Raw genomic sequence first — 18,681 nt, 5'->3', positions numbered from 1 at the left:
TGATTTCCCACTACTATAACCTCGGTTTTACCTTTAAAGGAAACATGTACATAACACTAGACCATTTCAAAGAGAATCACTCAAACACACCCATAGACGCAATTACATATTTTAGGTTTAAACAAGGTATGAAGGCAGAGTTAACACCGTTTTCTGCAGACCCATCCGCTTTTGAAACATTCACTCAGCTTAATGACTCTGACAGTGACAGGAAATGGGTCTAAAGGAAGTACAACATACAGCCTTATGCATTAATCAGCAGATAAACACTCGGCAAAGATACTTATGATGTCGAGACTATAAAGCCCTGGGGCTTTTCCCTTTGAGGCAGCTGTACATAACGAAATGGGAATATCTGATCATGCTATCGGAGAAGAATACCAGATGGGAGTAAGTGATTATTATGAACTATACCCTCACATTATTTTGGTCCTTGCTACCCAATACTACACTGAATGGATGTAATTATTTTATTTTTTGCGATGGTGTAATTGTTATACATAGCTCAAATTGGCTATCTCTCCAGTAATTCTGTTAAATAATACATTTGTTTTTTTATAAAAGTGATTGCACGAGGATCTGTAGATTTGCGAGTTACTATGTGGAGGTTGAGACTGAAACAAATGATGTGGTGGTTCATCCATGCAGGGGTGTTGTTCCCTGTGACTGAGATTTGTCCTCTTGGGGTGAATATAGCATCAATGGTGTGGCCTGACATAGTTGGGCCCAAAGATGAATCGACAAAAACCAAGTGCTTAAAGGTTAGTAAATGGGCATGAGGTCTTGTGGAGTGCCAGCGTGTTTGAACAAGTGTTGAGATCTCCTGGGATACAGACAGCAGGGGTTCCACACAAGTTACACCTCCCTTGACTCACCAGGGTGTCTAGTTTTCAGAAATGTCTGGGTTTGGTAGGTTTCCTTAGATGGCCACCTAACCCGGGACCAAAAATGCAGGTGACCCACTAGCAAAACAGGTTGTTTTGTCATATATAATTTGGATGTCTCCACAATATATTTTTGGCTTTTCCCTGTCGCGGGAACTTTGCCAAACCACACAAGTGAGGTACCATTTTTATCGGGAGACCTCAGGGAATGCCAGGTGGTAGGAAATTTGTGTCGCCCTAGGTATCCCACAACTTTAACACACAAGAATATGAGGAAAATTGTTTTTTTTACAGCGAAATTTGAGGTTTGCAAGGGATTCTAGGTAAGAAAACATTGGGGGATCCAAACAAACTACACCTCCCTGATGTCTATTTTTCAGAAATTTCTGTGCTTGGTAGGTTTCCCTAGATGGCTGTCGAGCCCGGAACCAAAAACGTGGGTGACTCCCTTGAAAAACCAGGTTGCTTCGTGATAAATAATTTTGATGTTTCCACAATATGTTTTAGGCCATTTCCTGTTGCAGGAACGAGGCCTACCCACACAACTGAGGTGGAAGTTTGTGGCTTCCCGCCGATTCCAGAACCTTGCATCACAAAAATGTGAGGAAAAGGTGTTTTTTTGGACAAAATTTGAGGTTTTCAAGGGATTCTGGGTAACAAAACCTGGTGAGAGCCACACAAGTCACTCCATCTTGGACTCCCCTGTGTGTCTAGTTTTAAAAAATGTACAGGTTTGCTAGGGTTCCCTAGGTGCTGGCAGAGCTAGGGCATAAATTCCACAGCTAGGCGCATTATAAAAAAAAGGGGCAATTTTCACTGGAAAAATGTGATGTGTCCACGTTGCATTTTGTGCCATTTGCTGTTGCGGGCACTAAGCCTACCTACAGAAGTGAGGTACCATTTTTATCGGTAGACTTGGGGGAGTCCTGAGTGGGTGGAAGTTTGTGGCTCCCCACAAATTCCAGAACATTCCATCACAGAAATGTGAGGATAATGTTTATTTTTATTTTTACAACGTTTGAGATTTGCAAGGGATCCTGAGTAACAGCAGCTGGAGAGAGCCACACAAGTCACCCCATCCTGCATTTCCCTGGGTGTCTAGTTATCAAAAATTTACAGGTTTGCTAGGTTGCTCTCGGTGCCAGCTGAGATAGGGCCCAAAATCCACAGCTATGCACATTGTAAAAAAAAAAAAAGGTCAGTATTCACTGGAAAAATGATATGTCCCCGGTGCGTTTTGGAATGTTTCCTGTCACGTGCACAAAGCCCACCCACACAAGTGAGGTACCATTTTTAATCAGCAGACTTGGGGAATGCTGGGTGTATGGAAGTTTGTGGATCCACACAGATTCCAGAACTTTCCATCACAGAAATGTGAGGAACGTGTGTTTTTTTTTTTTACAAAGTTTGAGGTTTGCAAGCGATTCTTCGTAACACAACCTGGTAAGAGCCACACACGTCACCCCATCTTAGATTCCTCTGGGTGTCTAGTTTAAAAAAATGTATAGGTTTGCTTGGTGTCCCTAAGTGCTGGCTGAGCTAGGTTTCAAAATCCACAGTTAGGCACATTGCTAAAAAAAAGAGTCAGTTTTCATTGGAAAAATGTAATGTGTCCACGTTGCGTTTTGGGCAGTTTCCGGTCACAGACACTAGGGAAACACAGAATAGTAGAACACGTGATATTACTATTTGCCTTTCAATGCTTTTTTACCTTCCAAATGTAAGAGAGAGGAGTTGGCCTAACGGCTAGGGCGGTCAACCTCAAATCTGGGGAAACTGGTTCAAGTCTCGGCAAGGACACGCAACATCCTGTGATTCTGGGCAAATCACTTAATCTCTTTGTGCCTAACAAAAAAAAACAAGCATTGGCCTAGCCAATAGGTCTCGCCTTTGGAACCTTATGAGTGTTTAGTCATGCAACACATTATCCTGGGTGCTGTGCCGCAAGGGATTGAATAGCTATACTATTACTACACACTGGGTCATGCAGTCTGATTCAGGAATACAGGCTAGCCTCTGCCGCATGCTTCTTTCTGGGCGGCATTATGGTAAACACTTGGAAGGCTTGTGTGGCGTCAGATGCAATGGACACTAGAAGCCAGTCTATACAGCATGTCTATTTTTTTTCCTGCGTGATCTTTCAATATGCAATGGCTAATGCAACAGAGTTGCTGGAGATGAGGGGAGGTACTGTGAATCAGCACATGCTTAGAGGAAGGTGGGTCACTAGCACTGTTCCCTCCAACCTGCGCGCGTGAGCGGGCGCGCACTTATATCTCCTGGAGCGCGCACTGTAAATTACAAAGCGCGCACAGGCAACTGAGGAACTTCGGCGCCGGCGCTTTTAAAATGCGTGCGGCCCCGAAAACGGTCAGATTGTGTCCCTTTTGTAAGTAATCATGTTAATCGCAGCGCCCGTCAAGCGCTGCTATTAACATGATTACTTTAACAAAGGCACACAATCTGCTCGGCTGTTCAGTGTTGTGCCCTATTAACAAATGAAAGGCAGCAAGTCTACAAGCACATCATGCTTGTAGACTTGCTGCCTTTCATTTGTGAAAGGCAGACCGAGCAAGCAGGGGACAGAGAGCCGAAATGGGTGTCTCGATGCAAAATTTGGGTTAATTACGAGTGACATTTCAACAACTATGAGTGGCATATTCTCGCGAGCTAAACACGCAATGAAGCTGAGAGAAATATAGAAATAACACACATTTGAGCAATGATGAACCCAAAGAAGATTTTAACTGCTGTAAAGCACCAGTAATAGAAAGGCACGAACACGCACTTGTGTGTCGAGGTCAGGAGGTCGAAGACAGGCATCGGTCTTCCTGTAATTTAACTTAGCCAGCGCTGAGCTGCAGCAGCAATTACTGGGGGCCTGGTTTGCGAGAGCAGCATTATTTCAGCAATGTGATGTCAACCTAATTCATTTTAACCGATAAGCTTAAAAACGTGACTGTGTGTATCTTTACGAGCGATATCATCCTATGTGAACTTCGAATTTTCGAGGTATGCACAGCGTACGTCATCTTCGTGTGAATTGTTTTCAGCCCAGTTAAGGCTGACGGCACTAAAATCTCACGCGTGAGGATGTACATTGGCATTCCCACGGTGTCTGCCGTAAGCAGATGTCTGGGCTGTATTCCTTTCTGACATTTGACTTCTATTGGGTAGGTGGGGAAGCAAATTACAGCTTTCCGAACTCTGCCTGTATGTGACAGTCACTCCGTTTTCTCCCCTCCTTTTGTGTTGCGTACAGCTGGACAGGGCCCTGCAACCGGCTCTTTATAAAGTGATTGACGGGTGCATATGGATTTACGCTGGGTGAGGGGCAACTAAGGCAGCGCTGGAGTGAAGCAAAGTGGCGTTAAGTATCCACACCCTGTGGGTAAACGTCCCCATCAACTAAAAAAATGTCATTTGTAGTCTAGATCGAATTACACAGACAGCTGCTCACTGTCGTTATGAAAAATAATTATTTCAATTATTACCCATTTGCAGCGAGCAGCAATCATTTCAGTATGCCGGTGCCCTTCTCCTTATTCCAGGCTGGTCAGCTGTCCTGGCGGCCCGGGGTCGCTGCACAACCGAGTGAAAGTCAGTCACTGCCTCCGTGACTGCACAAGACTTGGGGGCATATCAACAACAACCGGCGATAATTATCGCTAAGTGCACTTAGCGCTAGGATAATTATCGCCGGCTAGCGTTGATTTTTATCGCTGAGATAGCGTGCTATTAGCAACGCTTATCTCAATAGCGATAAAAATCCTCACGCCAAGTGGCTAACGTGAGATTATCGCTGGAAACCCAGCGATAATCTCACGTTAGCTTGTTGATAGGGACAGACAAACTTAGCCATGATATCCTCCTTCCATAGGATATCATGGCTAAGTCAGAAAAATACCAGACGTAAAAAAGCAGCGTTAACCGCGGTTAGCGCTGCTTTTTTTGTCTCTAACAGGGTTAGCGATATTCTTGATAATAGGAGAATTGTCGCTTAGCGACATTTCTCCTATTATTTTACTCTGGAACGCCCCCTTTGCATCTCATTAGAGATGCAAGGGGAAGCATAGAGTAAAAGGGTGCTAACATGCGAATTTGCATGTTAGCACCCTGTTGTTGATAGGGTGCTAGTTTTACCTCTGCTTTTTTGGCTTTTAAAGCCAAAAAAGCAGAGATAAAGCCCTTGTTGATATGCCCCTTGGACCCCAGGCTCGGCAATATAATTGAATTTGCCGTGGGTGGCGGCCGCCTCAGCATGGGCAGCCCGAGCATTAAGAGCAGCAACTTTACCACGAGCTGAGCGCCATGATTGTGCCAGCGCCGCCCGCAAACAGTACCTTTTTTACTAACGTTTGGCCGATGTAGCCAGAAAAGTGCAGAATCCCACTATCATTTCTGCCCCTAATGATTGACAATCCCAGACTTTGCATTTCAGGGCAGTGATACGGACCAACACACTGAAATGTGTTAGTCTAAGGCCTGATGCGTGGCACTTGACATAGCTGAGACTTCAGAGGCGAGTTAAGGCATGGCCAAAGTGGGCTCTGGCCCAGGGCCCCAGCCTTTTAGGGGAGGCTCCCGATAGTCTTGCCATGATGACCTTGAATAATTACTAAACCGATTGTTTTGAATACCATTTTCCCTTAATTTATTTATAAGGTGGGTGATGTGCGAGAGTCTATTCTTGCCATTCTGCAGAGAAATGTTTATTTTTCATTCAACACCCATAAAAAGGTTTCTTTTAGATCGCAATAGGACCAAACATGAGACATGGGAGCGTCACAGATATTATTTGCAGTAATATTAGTGAACTGCTGATGTGTTACAAAATTGATAACACACATCACTATCCCTGAACATTTAGATGTAAACACATGTAGAATCCAGACAATTGCGCCTGTATACTCTCAGTGACTTGGCCTAAGAGGGCAAGAAAGAGCTGAAATTAAATCATAAATTCATACCTGTTCTGAACAGGGGCCCCCAAAATAGGTTTGGCCCAGGGACCCCAAAATCCTTAAGATGTGCCCGGTAGACTTGCTGCATTTCTTTGGTTAATAGGGCGCAGCCGCGGGGCCAGTGCCAGCCTTAGGAAGGTGTGACCGGTGCCACTGTACCGGGTGCAGACTTCAGGTGGATGGGGGGGGGGGGGGGGACACCGTGTTTGCAAGTATATTATTGTATTAATAGCACCTGCTGCTATGTTCCTTGACTCCAGCAATTTTCATGCAATTATAAATATGTCAAGATAACTCTCTGAGTTTTCTCTAGTGCAAGTTCTAAGGTACAGCAGAGGGTTAATATGCCTGATGCAAAGAATGTGCAACATACAGATCTCAAAGTGCCCGGCTGTCCCACTGCGGTACCTATAAAAAAGGCACCGAAATGGGAACGCCAAAGCAAATTCCTGCAGGGCATGGACTGCCAAGGTCATGCCCTGCAGGATCTTGGGGTGCATGCACACAGGGGGGCATAACATGTGCCCCCCTGCATGTTTCCCCAGCTATACAAGCTTGTATAGGCTCCAGACATTTCCACACCCTGTGAACAGAGCTCTAGTTGAGAATAATTACTGAAATCTTATATTGGTACCACTGGTGTGAGTCCTGTGCTTTTCTAAAGCTGAAGTGTGCTTGCCTGTGTAACCAATTCATGTCATGGTATGTGTATGTAAATTGAAAACCTGCCATAAGAGCCATCATGTGGCACTGTATGTGTGGAATGCACCGTATTTTCATTTTTCAAGCAAAAGTTTGGAGTGATGTTTGAGCTGATATTTGTCACTGCCCCATATGTGCGGTCCGGTTCTTGGCGCACATAGCATTGGCTGCAGCGCACAGAGACCCAACATTGCCGCACACAGAGGAAAAAAATTAGAGGGAACATTGGTCACTAGTGCTGCAATTTTATCCTTTGGCATATCCCAGCTGTTGCTGTAAGTGTCCATTGTGTCAAAGTTGTATTTAGTATGAGCTATACAGTTACCAAGGTTATAACAGCTGCTGCCAGCAATGATATTACAGTGGGAGGTGTGTTTTAAAGTAAAGACAAGGAGAGGAAAATAAAGACAGGAACAGGAAGATATCAAGCAGGGAAATGCACACAGCAACAGTGAAATAATGCATGGCTGGGGAGTGTAGTTAAACTTAGAAAGGATAGGAGCTTTGAGTTACAGAAAGGGAGCAATAATAGAGGAAGGTTAAAGAAAGCAAAATAAGGATAAGAGAAAAAGGTAAGTTTGTGTAAGCTTATAGCCAGAGCTGCTCGAACCAGGTTCGAGCCTCGGTGTAGGCACAGCAGCCTGTGATTCTGGGCAAATAACGTAATTGTGTGACATACCTGGTGCTCATGTAAAGCGCTCTAATACCTTCGGTTCGAGTTTGCGCTATAAAAATCTACCAAAAAAACTAAGATGGGGCAATACTTAGCAGCTGCCAGCAATAATATTACATTGTGAGGTGTACAGTCGGTTTGAAATTAAGAACAGGAATAGCTCAAAATAAAGACATGAGTGGTAGATAAACTAACAGGGATATGCACGCAGCGATGGAATTTATGCATTCATTCTTTGACTTCACTGTTCAGAGAACCGAGTGCAGTCGCAGCACGCATTCGCTGTATTGAAGTGTATTCTCCCAATGGATTTAGTGCGGATGCTGGAAAGAAAAGCCAGCATCCTGGGAGGGGTGTAACCCCACACTTGGCAGTCGTGGGTAGCTGTTTACGTATAGAGCACATGTTAAAGGCGGTGTTCCTCGCATTACAGTGGTACGGTGCGAAGACAAATATAAATCAAAAATATTATATATATGCATTTCAGGGTGCATATTATCTCAACATTTACTGTATTACTTTTCACAAAGTGAAGCACAAAGGTTGACACGGGCGTATGCCATTAATGTGTTGCTGCCACAGATATGGTAAATACAGCATATGTTTTAGACATGGAAGTCAAAACAACATTTTTTCAAGTAGTTTTTCAATGTGGCTGACTATACCATGTGAAAAGATGGTATCTTGCCCTATCCAGGTAGCTAAAATCTCGACAATGTAAATTAGCCAAGATCACCATATGGATTGGGAATGCCAAGAATGAAATGCCTTTTTTTGTTTGAATGTAATCGCCATGTACTTTACTTAGTTAAACAAGCAAAATAATGAGACCACAGACAAAAGTCAACGATGAGGAAGGCTGAGGAAGAGCCACGGCGAGTGGGGGGCAGCGGGCTGTCTTTGCTGCTGATATGAGAGACGTCTGAACTGCCTGTTCCAAACCTTTATTCGTTTGACTTCCTTTAACGTTTCTGGCAGGTTTTTAGAAGTCATCTTGGCTCCTCCGGGAGGGCTTGGCGCTGGCCTCGCAAGTCCTCTTCTCCTGTGCACATAAAGGAGAGCTGCCATTCACGGCCGCCCTAGCACCCCCAGAGGGCGAGGGGTGCCTGACTGAGGGTCGGAGTGCCCCCCAGAGGCCTCACTAACACTCTCACCCTCCGGACGGAGTCGTCAGCAGACCCAGGTAGCAGCTCCCGAGCAGGACGTCTGAAGGTAGGGCCCGGTCACACCCTCTGTCCAGCACAGATTTATGTTTTCTAAGTCAGATGAGCAAAACAGGCAAGGGCCAGAAAGAGGAGTGGTGGGGCGGGCACGGGGAGACAAGGGGGAGTGGTGCAGGCGGGCTAAGATGGCAGAGGAACACAAAGAGGAGTGATGGGGTGGGCACACAGAGACAAGGAGGCACTGCAGCTGCCGTCCTGCATGCTGCTGCTTGCTCCCGCAGCAAAACGGCGTGGGAGTGAACCTATTTGAAGAGGTGCAACATGCACCCACCTTTAGCCATTTGCAGGCTTTGATTCTAAAAAGACACAAGCAAAAGCCTATCCAATGGTTGGGGTATTCAGACCCACACAGAGTAGATACAAGAAGTCTCGCAGAGCAGCGCATGCGCTCTGCGCTAGGCTTGACCTAAAAACATGAATGTGTCCTCCTGTAACGCAACTGGTGCTCGTGTAAAGAGATCTGATACCCAATACCTTTGGATAAGATTCGTGCTATATAAAACTCTGTTAAAAAAAAAAAAAAAAAAAAAAAGACTGTAAAAAATAAGTCATTTTGAACAATACCTTCTAATTCACATGCCAATATGGGTGCCCACAAATTCAGAGATACACAAATAACCACTGCTTCTAAACTCCATATCTTGCTCCAATTTCAGAAATGCATAGGTTTCCTTGATACCGAAATTTCACTCTTTATATTTTACCAAATGAATTACTGTATACCTGGTACACAATGAAAACACATTGAAAGGTGCTCTGGGTACCTGGGGTTCTTGCTGAATCTACAAGCCTCATATAACCCCGCACCAGAACAATCCTGCGGACGTAACAGTATATAGCTTTAAAAAATTTACCATAGTTAGAAGAAGTTACAGGTAAAAAATTTAGGCACAAATGGCTGTTTTTTCCAACTAAATGTCAATATTCTTTTATTTCAACTGTTACTTTCCATAGGAAAATCTTGAGGGATCTACACAAATGACCCCTTGCTGAATTCAGAATTCTGTCTACTTTTCAGAAATGTAAAGCTTTCTGGGACCCATTATTGGTTTCACATCCACTTTTACCACTAACTGGAAAGAGGTTGAAAGCACTAAAAATAGGAAAATTAGGCTATGTCCCAGTAAAATGCCAAAACTGAGTAAAAATTTCGGTTTTCTGACAAAAATCTGCCTGTTTCTGGTAGCTGAAGAGTTTAGCACCACCCACCCTTCGGTGATACCATTTGCAGGGAAGAAACCAGACATTTTCTTCAGCAGCACTTTTCGAATCCTCAGGATGTCGGAAGAAAAGGACGCAAATTTGGCGTGGAGACCTTATGTGACACAAAGTTATGAGGGGGCCTAGGCGAGAACTACCCCACATAGTTTAAAAAAAAAAAAGGGCGTGGCACAGGGGAGAGAGGGAGGCCTGGCAAAGAAAAGGTTAAAGAAAACAAGCAAGGATTGGAAATGGATAAAAAGATATATCCTTGGCCTACAGATGATAGGTGAAGCCATAAGAGAGATTGCCAATGCAGGTGGTGTCAAAAGGAAATGTGTCAGTACTGTGCCTTGGTTTACAGCAACTGGTAGGAATATCCGTGATGAGGATGATGAGCCTCAAGACACTGAGAAAGAGCAACTCTAAATGCAAGCAGAGGAGCAGCCTAATTGTTTGTCCTCAGCGGTCACGGTGGAATTGAAGCCAGACTGTGATGAATGCTGTAGAGAGGTCAAGGAGAACAAGCATTGGCATAGCCAATAGGTCTCGCCTTCGGGACGTTATAAGTGTTTAGCCATGAAGCACATTATCCTGTTAATAATCCGGCCACACAATTTTACGCCCTATGATGTTTAAGGACGCAATCCCTGTGTGTCATGGACAGAAACATGCTTTTGTAATGTGCCGTGGTAACACTGGGTTGCAGAATTCAGTGCAGACTATCAGTCTATGCAGTTCAACCAGTGGAGATGTTTGTTAAAAAAACAGATCTTCCACTCATGTGGTAAAATGCAGGTGTGTGTAAATGGTGGCAACACATCATACTGTAAGTAAACCAGCCGGAACATGTGAAGTATTCTAGAAGAATCCCCCACCAGGGACCTGTCCACAGCTTCTCTCATTGCTTAATGAGCTGACAAGTCACTAGTGGAACATACTCGGCTCAGCTCCTGATTTAGGTGTGTGCCAAACCATCATATTCAGGGCCCCTGAAACTGTGCGGAGGGTACGGCCAAATTATGCGGCAGGGTTGACTAAATTAAGTGGCAGGAAATGGCAAATTATGTGGCATCATCCGGCACATTTTCTGATAGGATTAGTTCATTTTTCTGTCTTTTTTTTTTTTACACTTGTTAATGCTGTCTGGACATAGGTTGCACTTACTTAGTACCAGTTTAACACCCAGACCCTCATCATACCTTTAACAAAACCAATACACACTGTGTTGGGAGTAAAAGGCTGCAGTTTAATAAACAATTCAATTCTCACGGCCCCCTCGCAGGCGGCATGGCAAAGATTTATTCACGTGAGGTGATGGTGATGAAGTAAGTAAATGTTTTTTTAAGTCCAAGTTCCCAAACCCTGGAATGGGCTGACGTAGCTACTGCCCCTTTAAACACCAACTGCCCCATGCCTTTTTACCCTCAACAGTACATCCACAGCCCCTCACAAACCATTTAGAGCAAGGCGATTAAACATGCCACGTCGCCACCAACACAACACCGCATGCAGCCGCGTAATTCATAATAATGTGGCTCAACGAGGCAGCCTTATTAGGCCGGGCAACAGAGCAGAATGCAATAAACAGTAAGTGATTTTACGCTACATCGACACAAAGGTATCAGATCGCTTTACATGAGCACCAGTTGCATTACAGACGGACGCATTCATTTTTAGGCACGGGGAGATTAAGTGATTTGTCCAGAATCACAAGATGTTTTGAGTCTCCAGCCAGACTCGAACCTGGTCCCCCAGCTTAAAAGTCGGCCACTCTAGCCGTTAAGCCACACATTGCCAATGAGTGGGCAACTTGACTCCTCTCGGCGCCTGCCCTACATTCATGTTGGCCTCTCCCTTGAGAGTAAGAATGATAGTTTGCTGTACAAATGTTGGGAACAAGACATGACACCCCGTCACCTAGGATATAACGTTTTGGGCTGAAATTCTGCTGAAATTTGTGTTTACTGTTGCCCAGGATGAATACAACAGTCTGTAAAACTAACATCAAATTGCAAGCAGAAAGAGGGTTCTGATTTGAGGGCACTCCAGACGTACCACGTGGTGTAAAGGCGCTAGGCTACTGTCAGCAGAGCAGCTGCTGTTTGCAGTGGCGCTGTGCCCCCAGAGCGTGAGGTGGCAGTGCACCCTGATTCTTTCTGTCCTTTACTATCCAACTGACGGGAGAGCAGCCTTTTCCTTGCGTACGGGCTATTGGCATCCTTGCTACCCGCTGTCTGGGTTAAAGGTCACAGGGTACTTGGAATCGGACTAGGAGGCCATGCCATCTCATATTCAGACAAAGATATGACGTGCTTCTTGATTTTGCTTTTAAAATCAACTAAAAAAAAATTCTAACTCAGCAGAAAGGAAGGAGAATGAATGTCTGGAGCCAAGTAGGCCTGACGTTAGTAGCAATGCAGCGATAAACCCTTGGCAGCAGGCAGCACAGACTATCAGTGTCACATATACAAGCCACGCACTTGGAAACCATTACTCCGGTCCGCCGTTAGTTAAATAAACGGAGGAAAGAGCAAGACGCAGCTAAGAGAACGCATAATGTCTGCTGAGCTGAAACAAAGCACACATGTTTTTAGCAAAATCGCGTACACGGTTTTAAGACCAAAGAGAGAGGATGTGAGCAGATATAAACAATCATACAACAGCTCACGCCAAGAGAAAAACAAACCAGCGCAGCGACCACAAGCGCGCTAATTAGAAACAGGATCCCAAACAGATGGCTCCCCTGCTCGTAACCGCATGCCGTAGGCTGTGGGCGGATACATTTACTGGGAAAGGTGGGACATGCACCCACCTTTGCCCAATTGCATGCTGTCTTTTTGGGAAGACACACGCAAAGCCCAATAGAAATAATGCCGGAAAAAAAACACACGCACAAGAGTGTGAAAAGTCCAGAGTGATTCCAAGAGGTCGTTTTCCTAGAGCACTGCATGCGCGCTGCGTTAGGCTCGACCTAATAAAAATAGAGGATGGAAGTTTCCGGTAGAGTGTAAGTTACGAAAGCCCCAAAAAAATATCTGAGTGAACCAGTTGAACATTAGATGTCAAGGGTTACGGAGCAAAAAATAGGAATAAGGAGCAGTTGCTGGAAGAGGTGGAAGCAGCACTACACTTTTTCAGCAGAGGCAGAACAAATACTGAATTTAAACATTCCAGGTAGATGCCAGTGAGGAAAGGATAAGAGGGAAATTAACACTTACCAATGAAGTTAGTAGCTTAATAAATTTATCTTAGCTACAGAGAGCATAGGAGAGGGTGGGAGGGCAAAATATAGGGACAAGAGCTGTAGAAGTGGAAAGGCAAAAGATGGCTCAGTCTGCCTGAGTGATAGGATGCATTAGGGACTAGGAAGTTCGTGTGCAATAAGGAAAGTGCAGTGGTTTTTTTCACATTTATTATTTTTTACAAGATGCAGGAAGCAAGGTCGCTAGCCTATTGGGCAGTCTTGGTTATGGAGGTGTGAAGAGGAGGCAGTTGATCTTAAGTTTGTACCCTAGCTTAGCCAAAACCCTGGCCCTTTGAGTGCATCATGTGCAAACGTAGGTGTAGATAATTTTCACTATCTACCTAAGAGAGCTGAGGCATAATTTCTAAGCAAGCAAAAATGAATAATATATTTCTCATTTTTCATCTAGCGAGTTAATTTCATGTTTCACTGGAAATTGAAGGTAGATAAAATAAAGCTCGTTCACCATAACCACCTTCTTTACCCCTCCAACATCTACAACAATAGTTTGCTCTCTTGGAGCACACCAATGCTGAGGCTGCTAATCTGGACATAATCCTACAGCAATGCAAGTCGGCGGCTGAGTAGAAACTGTGCATCTGTTCATCTCCATTTCTTGTGGGTCGGGAGTCCACCAACGGATAGAATAAAGAAAGGAGGCTTTGCCTTTTTATGGTGGCGTTCAACTTGTGCTGCGTTTCCACGTTTCTACATCTCCAAAGAATGGGAACAGCTTGAGAACTTGATCTGCGCAACATCCTGCCACAAACCATGTGATACCAAAGTTTAATTCGTTACAAAGTCTTAATTTAAGGACATGGGAGTACTACACTTATGTATTTTTTTTGATGCGACAGAGCACACACTGTACCCGCCACTCGATGCATTAAATCACTTTATATAATATTAAAAAGAGTGTTTTAGAAATTTAACATACAATTTAACGAGGAACTCCATAGCAATAAGAAATATGCAAAAGCAGGTTGTAAACGCAAGCAATCCTATTACATTTGAGTCACACAAAAGGGGACACTGGCAGCAGTCAGCGGACGGAAAACTCATTCAGACATTCGGGCCCAATTACCTATCTTGCTGCTGTAGTTAAGTGCAAACTATGGGGGACCCACGCACATATACGTTTAAGTGATCGCCTCAGTGCGTAGAGTTCATGTTCTCCCAAAAAACTTTTATAGAAAATAACATCCCTGTTAGGATTCAACAAGTGAAAAAGCATATCCTTCTCCAATAAAGGTTGGGCTACAACACCCCAAGATGTTTGGAGGAAAACGACTATTAAGCCTAAAACAGCACAATTTTAAAACATTTTAGGGCCTGTTGCGGTACCAAGGCACACCTTTTTTTGTGCACTGCAGTGCACATTTTCTTGCTTGTAGAGCCGTATTATAACGGGCATTCCCACACTATCCAGTATGTAAAACCCACTCGCCATGCACTGTTCCAACATGGTCCTTTGCGTAAAGTACAACTGCTATGCAACTTTCCACAGTTGCCCTATATGCAGAGCACTGCTGCAATGTATTTACATATTGCCCAGTGTGTAAAGTACCCGTCATAAACTTTTCCACATTGCTCTGTGTCAAACAGCACTGCCCTGCACGTCTTCTCGTCACATATATGATAGCCACTATTGTCCTACTTATTTTCATACTCACTTGCATATACTGCATCACTGTGTGCATATTTCCACATTACGGTTTGTGGGGTTTAACATACTGCTCAAGGTGGAAATGCACACCTTTTCACATTGCTGTATAACTAAAGCACTATGTCCATGTGTATCACGTTGGCCTGTACGTTAAAGGTCACATAACCATGGCCTTTCAGCCTCCCCCACGCCCTTCCCTACCTGAGGATTACAAAGTAAGAAGGATGAAGAATCATTTAACAAAGGCAGCAGGGACAGTGTATCAATCTACCAAGTACAGCTGCTTTTTCACTAATATGTAGACATGCACGAAGGAAGCAGCCTTACTAGGTCACCCAGGCCGCGCATTCAAGCAGCAACACCACTTCACTTACAAAGCACTCATAAAATGGTGCAGCAGGTTATGTGGGATGGAAGTGCTAAGCACACACAGTCCCTCCCCAACGCTTAAGAAGATACTAGAAAATATTCCTCCAGTGACAATTATAGTTAAATGTCATGCACAAAAAAAGTCACTTTATTCAGATCAAAAATACAGATCGCATTGTTGAGCACTAAGAAATCCAATACTAACGTCCATTAATGCCAAAGAGGATCCAGCGATGGAGAACTTGCACAAATCAATTTCTAACATTCAGGAGCACGAAAGAAGCTCCCAGGACGGAGAGTATGCACAAATCAAATCAGACTGCAGCGTTTTTCCCATCAAAGACATCATCTAATGTGCACACGTTTCAACTCAATTACAGCATATACCTCTGCTTAGCGTCCACACCACTAAGAACCTGCTTGCTCCAGCTGCGATGCGTCTATGAACTATGCTCTCCCTTATTAGTTCATTTAATATCCAGCTTCAACATGTGAACTACTTTAATGCCTCCTGCATTTGGTGCGTTAGTCTCATATCAGAAATCCCTGTCCAAGAGAAACACTTTATCCTCACAAAAGAACTACTATTTCACATTTAGCCTAATAAGAACCACCATTTTGGACACAGAAATTGCGCCACCAGGCACCTCCTCAAATGATATTATAAACGTCACTGCAATGTTCAGACGTATCACAAATTCAGGCCCTTTTCTGAAGTGCAAAGATAAAATTGCTTTGTTTTTTTGCTACCTTTACGTTTATCTGTTAAGTGCTTTATATTTTTATGTGAATTTTATTTGACTGCAGAGCCAGTCCAACATCACCAAAAAGCATGATGTGCACAAGTTTGCGCTCCAGCTGTGGCAAGAGTCCTGCAAAGTCATGCACAACGGGACAAAATATTTGATAGTTCATGTGGTTTCTATGCTTCCTGTTGCACACATCCTGCAGAGCTTATAATTGAAAGTGTTTGGGAAAAGAAAGTACAGGAGAGACATGGACAATAACCTAAATTTCTGCAACCGTGTTCAGATGACTTTTTATTTACAGTACTTGATTCGATTTTCCCAAAAACATATAATACTAGTGCAGCAATAAATAGACCAACATTTATAGAACAAGGCAACATATCAATATTAACATATAATTGCATAAAAATGTCAAAAGCCAGATCAATAACGGCTACCCCTATCGAACTGATCTGTAAACCACCATAAGAAACAATGACACATTATAACAGATTTCATGAGAAGCTAAAAGTTGTAGATATAAAAAAGCAGGCCTAGCCTGATAAAAATCTAAGGATAAAAATAGAGGTTTTAAAAACGTATACCGAAGAGATTTATAACAAGCAGTGGCATAGCCAATAGGTCTCGCCTTTGGGACCTTATAAGTGCTTAGCCAGAGGTTTTGGCTTGGCATTGGTTTTTAAGCTATATAGTAGAGAAGTGTGGCTGCTGTGCATCATGTTGAAAAGTTATAATAAACAAGAATAACCACATTCCTAGAGGAGCAAAAAAGGTCAACCAACAGAGAAGGAGAGCAGGTCAGAGAAGAGACAGTGAGGGGGACACAGAAAGGCAGGTGCGGGACAGTGAGAGAGCAAGTGTGACAGTCAGCCACACAGAAAGAGAGGCAACAGGAGAGATATAGAGAAAGAAGATTCTTGCAGAGTCATGTGGAGTGAAAAAGAGACAGATAGTCAGGTGGTAAAGAAGCGGCGAGGGGAGAGAAAGAACGAGAGACAGAAAGAAACAAGTTACTTACCTGTAACTTTGGTTCTCCAGTATTGGTAACTTTCATAGATTTCCATAGCTTGTATCATTCCCCATCGTCGGAATGGGAGTCTCGGTATCCAAACTAACATAGCAGTAGGTACAAAAGAGAAAGAAAATGGCCTAGGCCTCATTCCCATTTGTAGTATATCTACCTCTTTTTGTAAAAGAGACCAAAATAAAGCAACAACCAATCAGATTAGCCTCACCCCACAGAACCTTCCTGAGAGAAGCTCAGAGACTCAGATTTTCGTAGCCCTTGTATAAAAGTACAACCAAACCTGCCGAGGGCTGAGCTTTCCCAGGGGAGGAGGGTGGGCGCATGGGAATCTATGAAAGTTACCAATACTGGAGAACCAAAGTTACAGGTAAGTAACTTGTTTCTTACTCCAGTATTGGAACTTTCATAGATTCCCATAGCTTGTATCAGAGTAGCTAGCAGTAAGAAACACATTTTGCCTCCCTGAGACATCTCAGTATCCATAACTATATATCACCGTACTTTTTTTTTTCTTTTACATAAAAGTACCATGCAATCACAAAAGGAAAATACATAGCAAAATGTGCAAGAACCGTACAAAGGAAGGAGGGAAGAAAGGAAATCTCACCACTCAATGGAAGAGGTTCCTCAGGACTGCCTGGCCCACAGCCGTGTCTTCCTGTGCCAAGGTCTCCAGACAGTAATGTCTTGTAAAGGTGTGCACGCTGCTCCAAGTCGCAGCTCTGCAGAGGTCTTTAATCTGGACCCCCGCAAAGAGAGCCGTAGAGGAAGCCATGGACCTCATCGAATGTGCTCTAATTCTGCCCTCTAGAGGCTTGTCCGCTGCAGAATGACAGAACTGTATAGCACTGGAGATCCATCTAGCAATACCCTGCTTGGACAGGGGTAATCCTTTGTGGGGAGCACTGAATGCAACCAACAATTGCGAAGATTTTCTAAAGGCTTTAGTACGGTCCAGATAAAATTTCAAGCACCGCTGCACATCCAGCGAATGAAGTGCCCTTTCCGCCGGTGTAGAAGGTTGACGAAAGAAAGCCTTGTGAATCACCGGCTCATTTAAATGAAAGTCCGAAGGCACCTTTGGAATGAACTTTGGATTAGTCCGTAAAATGACAGTATTTCTTTTGAATTGGAGGAAAGGTTTCTGAATTGTAAGAGCTTGCAATTCCCCAATACGCCTTGCTGACGTGAGAGCAAGAAGGAGTGCCAATTTCCATGAGAGGAACTTCAGATCCACTGGATGAACCGGTTCAAAAGGAGGCTTCATCAGCTGGGAGAGAACCAAGTTCAAAGGCCATGTGGGAGGCGGAGGCCTCACGGAAGGATAAACTCGAAACAGTATCTTGAGAAATTGCTTGACAATTCTAGAGGACCAAAGAGACGGCCCAGAGGCAGTGCGTCTGAAGCGAAAAACTGCAGCCAAGTGCACCTTTATTGACGAATGAGCCAAACCTGCCTTAGCCAAGTACAGGAAATAAGGAAGAACTTGATGAGGCTGAGACAAAAAAGGATCCACACCTTGCTGATGGCACCATATGCAAAAGCATTTCCATTTGAGACGGTAAGTCTTGTTAGTGGAAGGGGCTCTAGCCTGAGAGAGAACATCCCTTATTTCGTTCGAGAGAGGAAGGTCTAGGAACTCTCGCTGCTCAGGAGCCATGCTGAGAGGTGTAAGGAACGAGGATCCGGATGCCAGATCTGGCCCTGGGACATAGTAAGAAGATCCGTAATCGTCCGTAGAGGACGAGGAGGGACCAGAGAAAGAAGGTGAAGCTCCGTGAACCAAAACTGCCTCGGCCATGCCGGGGCTATTAAGATCATTTTGTATGGTTCCGCCTTGATCTTTCTGAGTATCCTCGGTATTAACGGAATGGGGGGAAAAGCGTACACAAATGCGCTTGACCAAGCTATCGAAAGCGCATTCCCCAGTGATCCGCGATGGTGAACTTTGCTTGCGTAAGACTGGCATTTCCGGTT

At 44.1% G+C, this 18,681-nt stretch overlaps 1 protein-coding gene across 2 annotated transcripts in view; it reads right to left on the bottom strand.

The window, feature by feature from the left end:
- LRRC28 (leucine rich repeat containing 28) overlaps positions 1-18,681 on the bottom strand; it is a 431,942-nt gene that overhangs the window by 239,535 nt on the left and 173,726 nt on the right. The window lies entirely within an intron of this gene.

This window comes from Triturus cristatus, chromosome 3_1, assembly GCF_964204655.1.
Source record: "Triturus cristatus chromosome 3_1, aTriCri1.1, whole genome shotgun sequence".
Taxonomy (NCBI): Eukaryota; Metazoa; Chordata; class Amphibia; order Caudata; family Salamandridae; genus Triturus; species Triturus cristatus.
The sequence above is the reverse complement of the archived record's forward strand: the minus strand, read 5'-3'. Positions and strand labels throughout refer to the sequence as shown.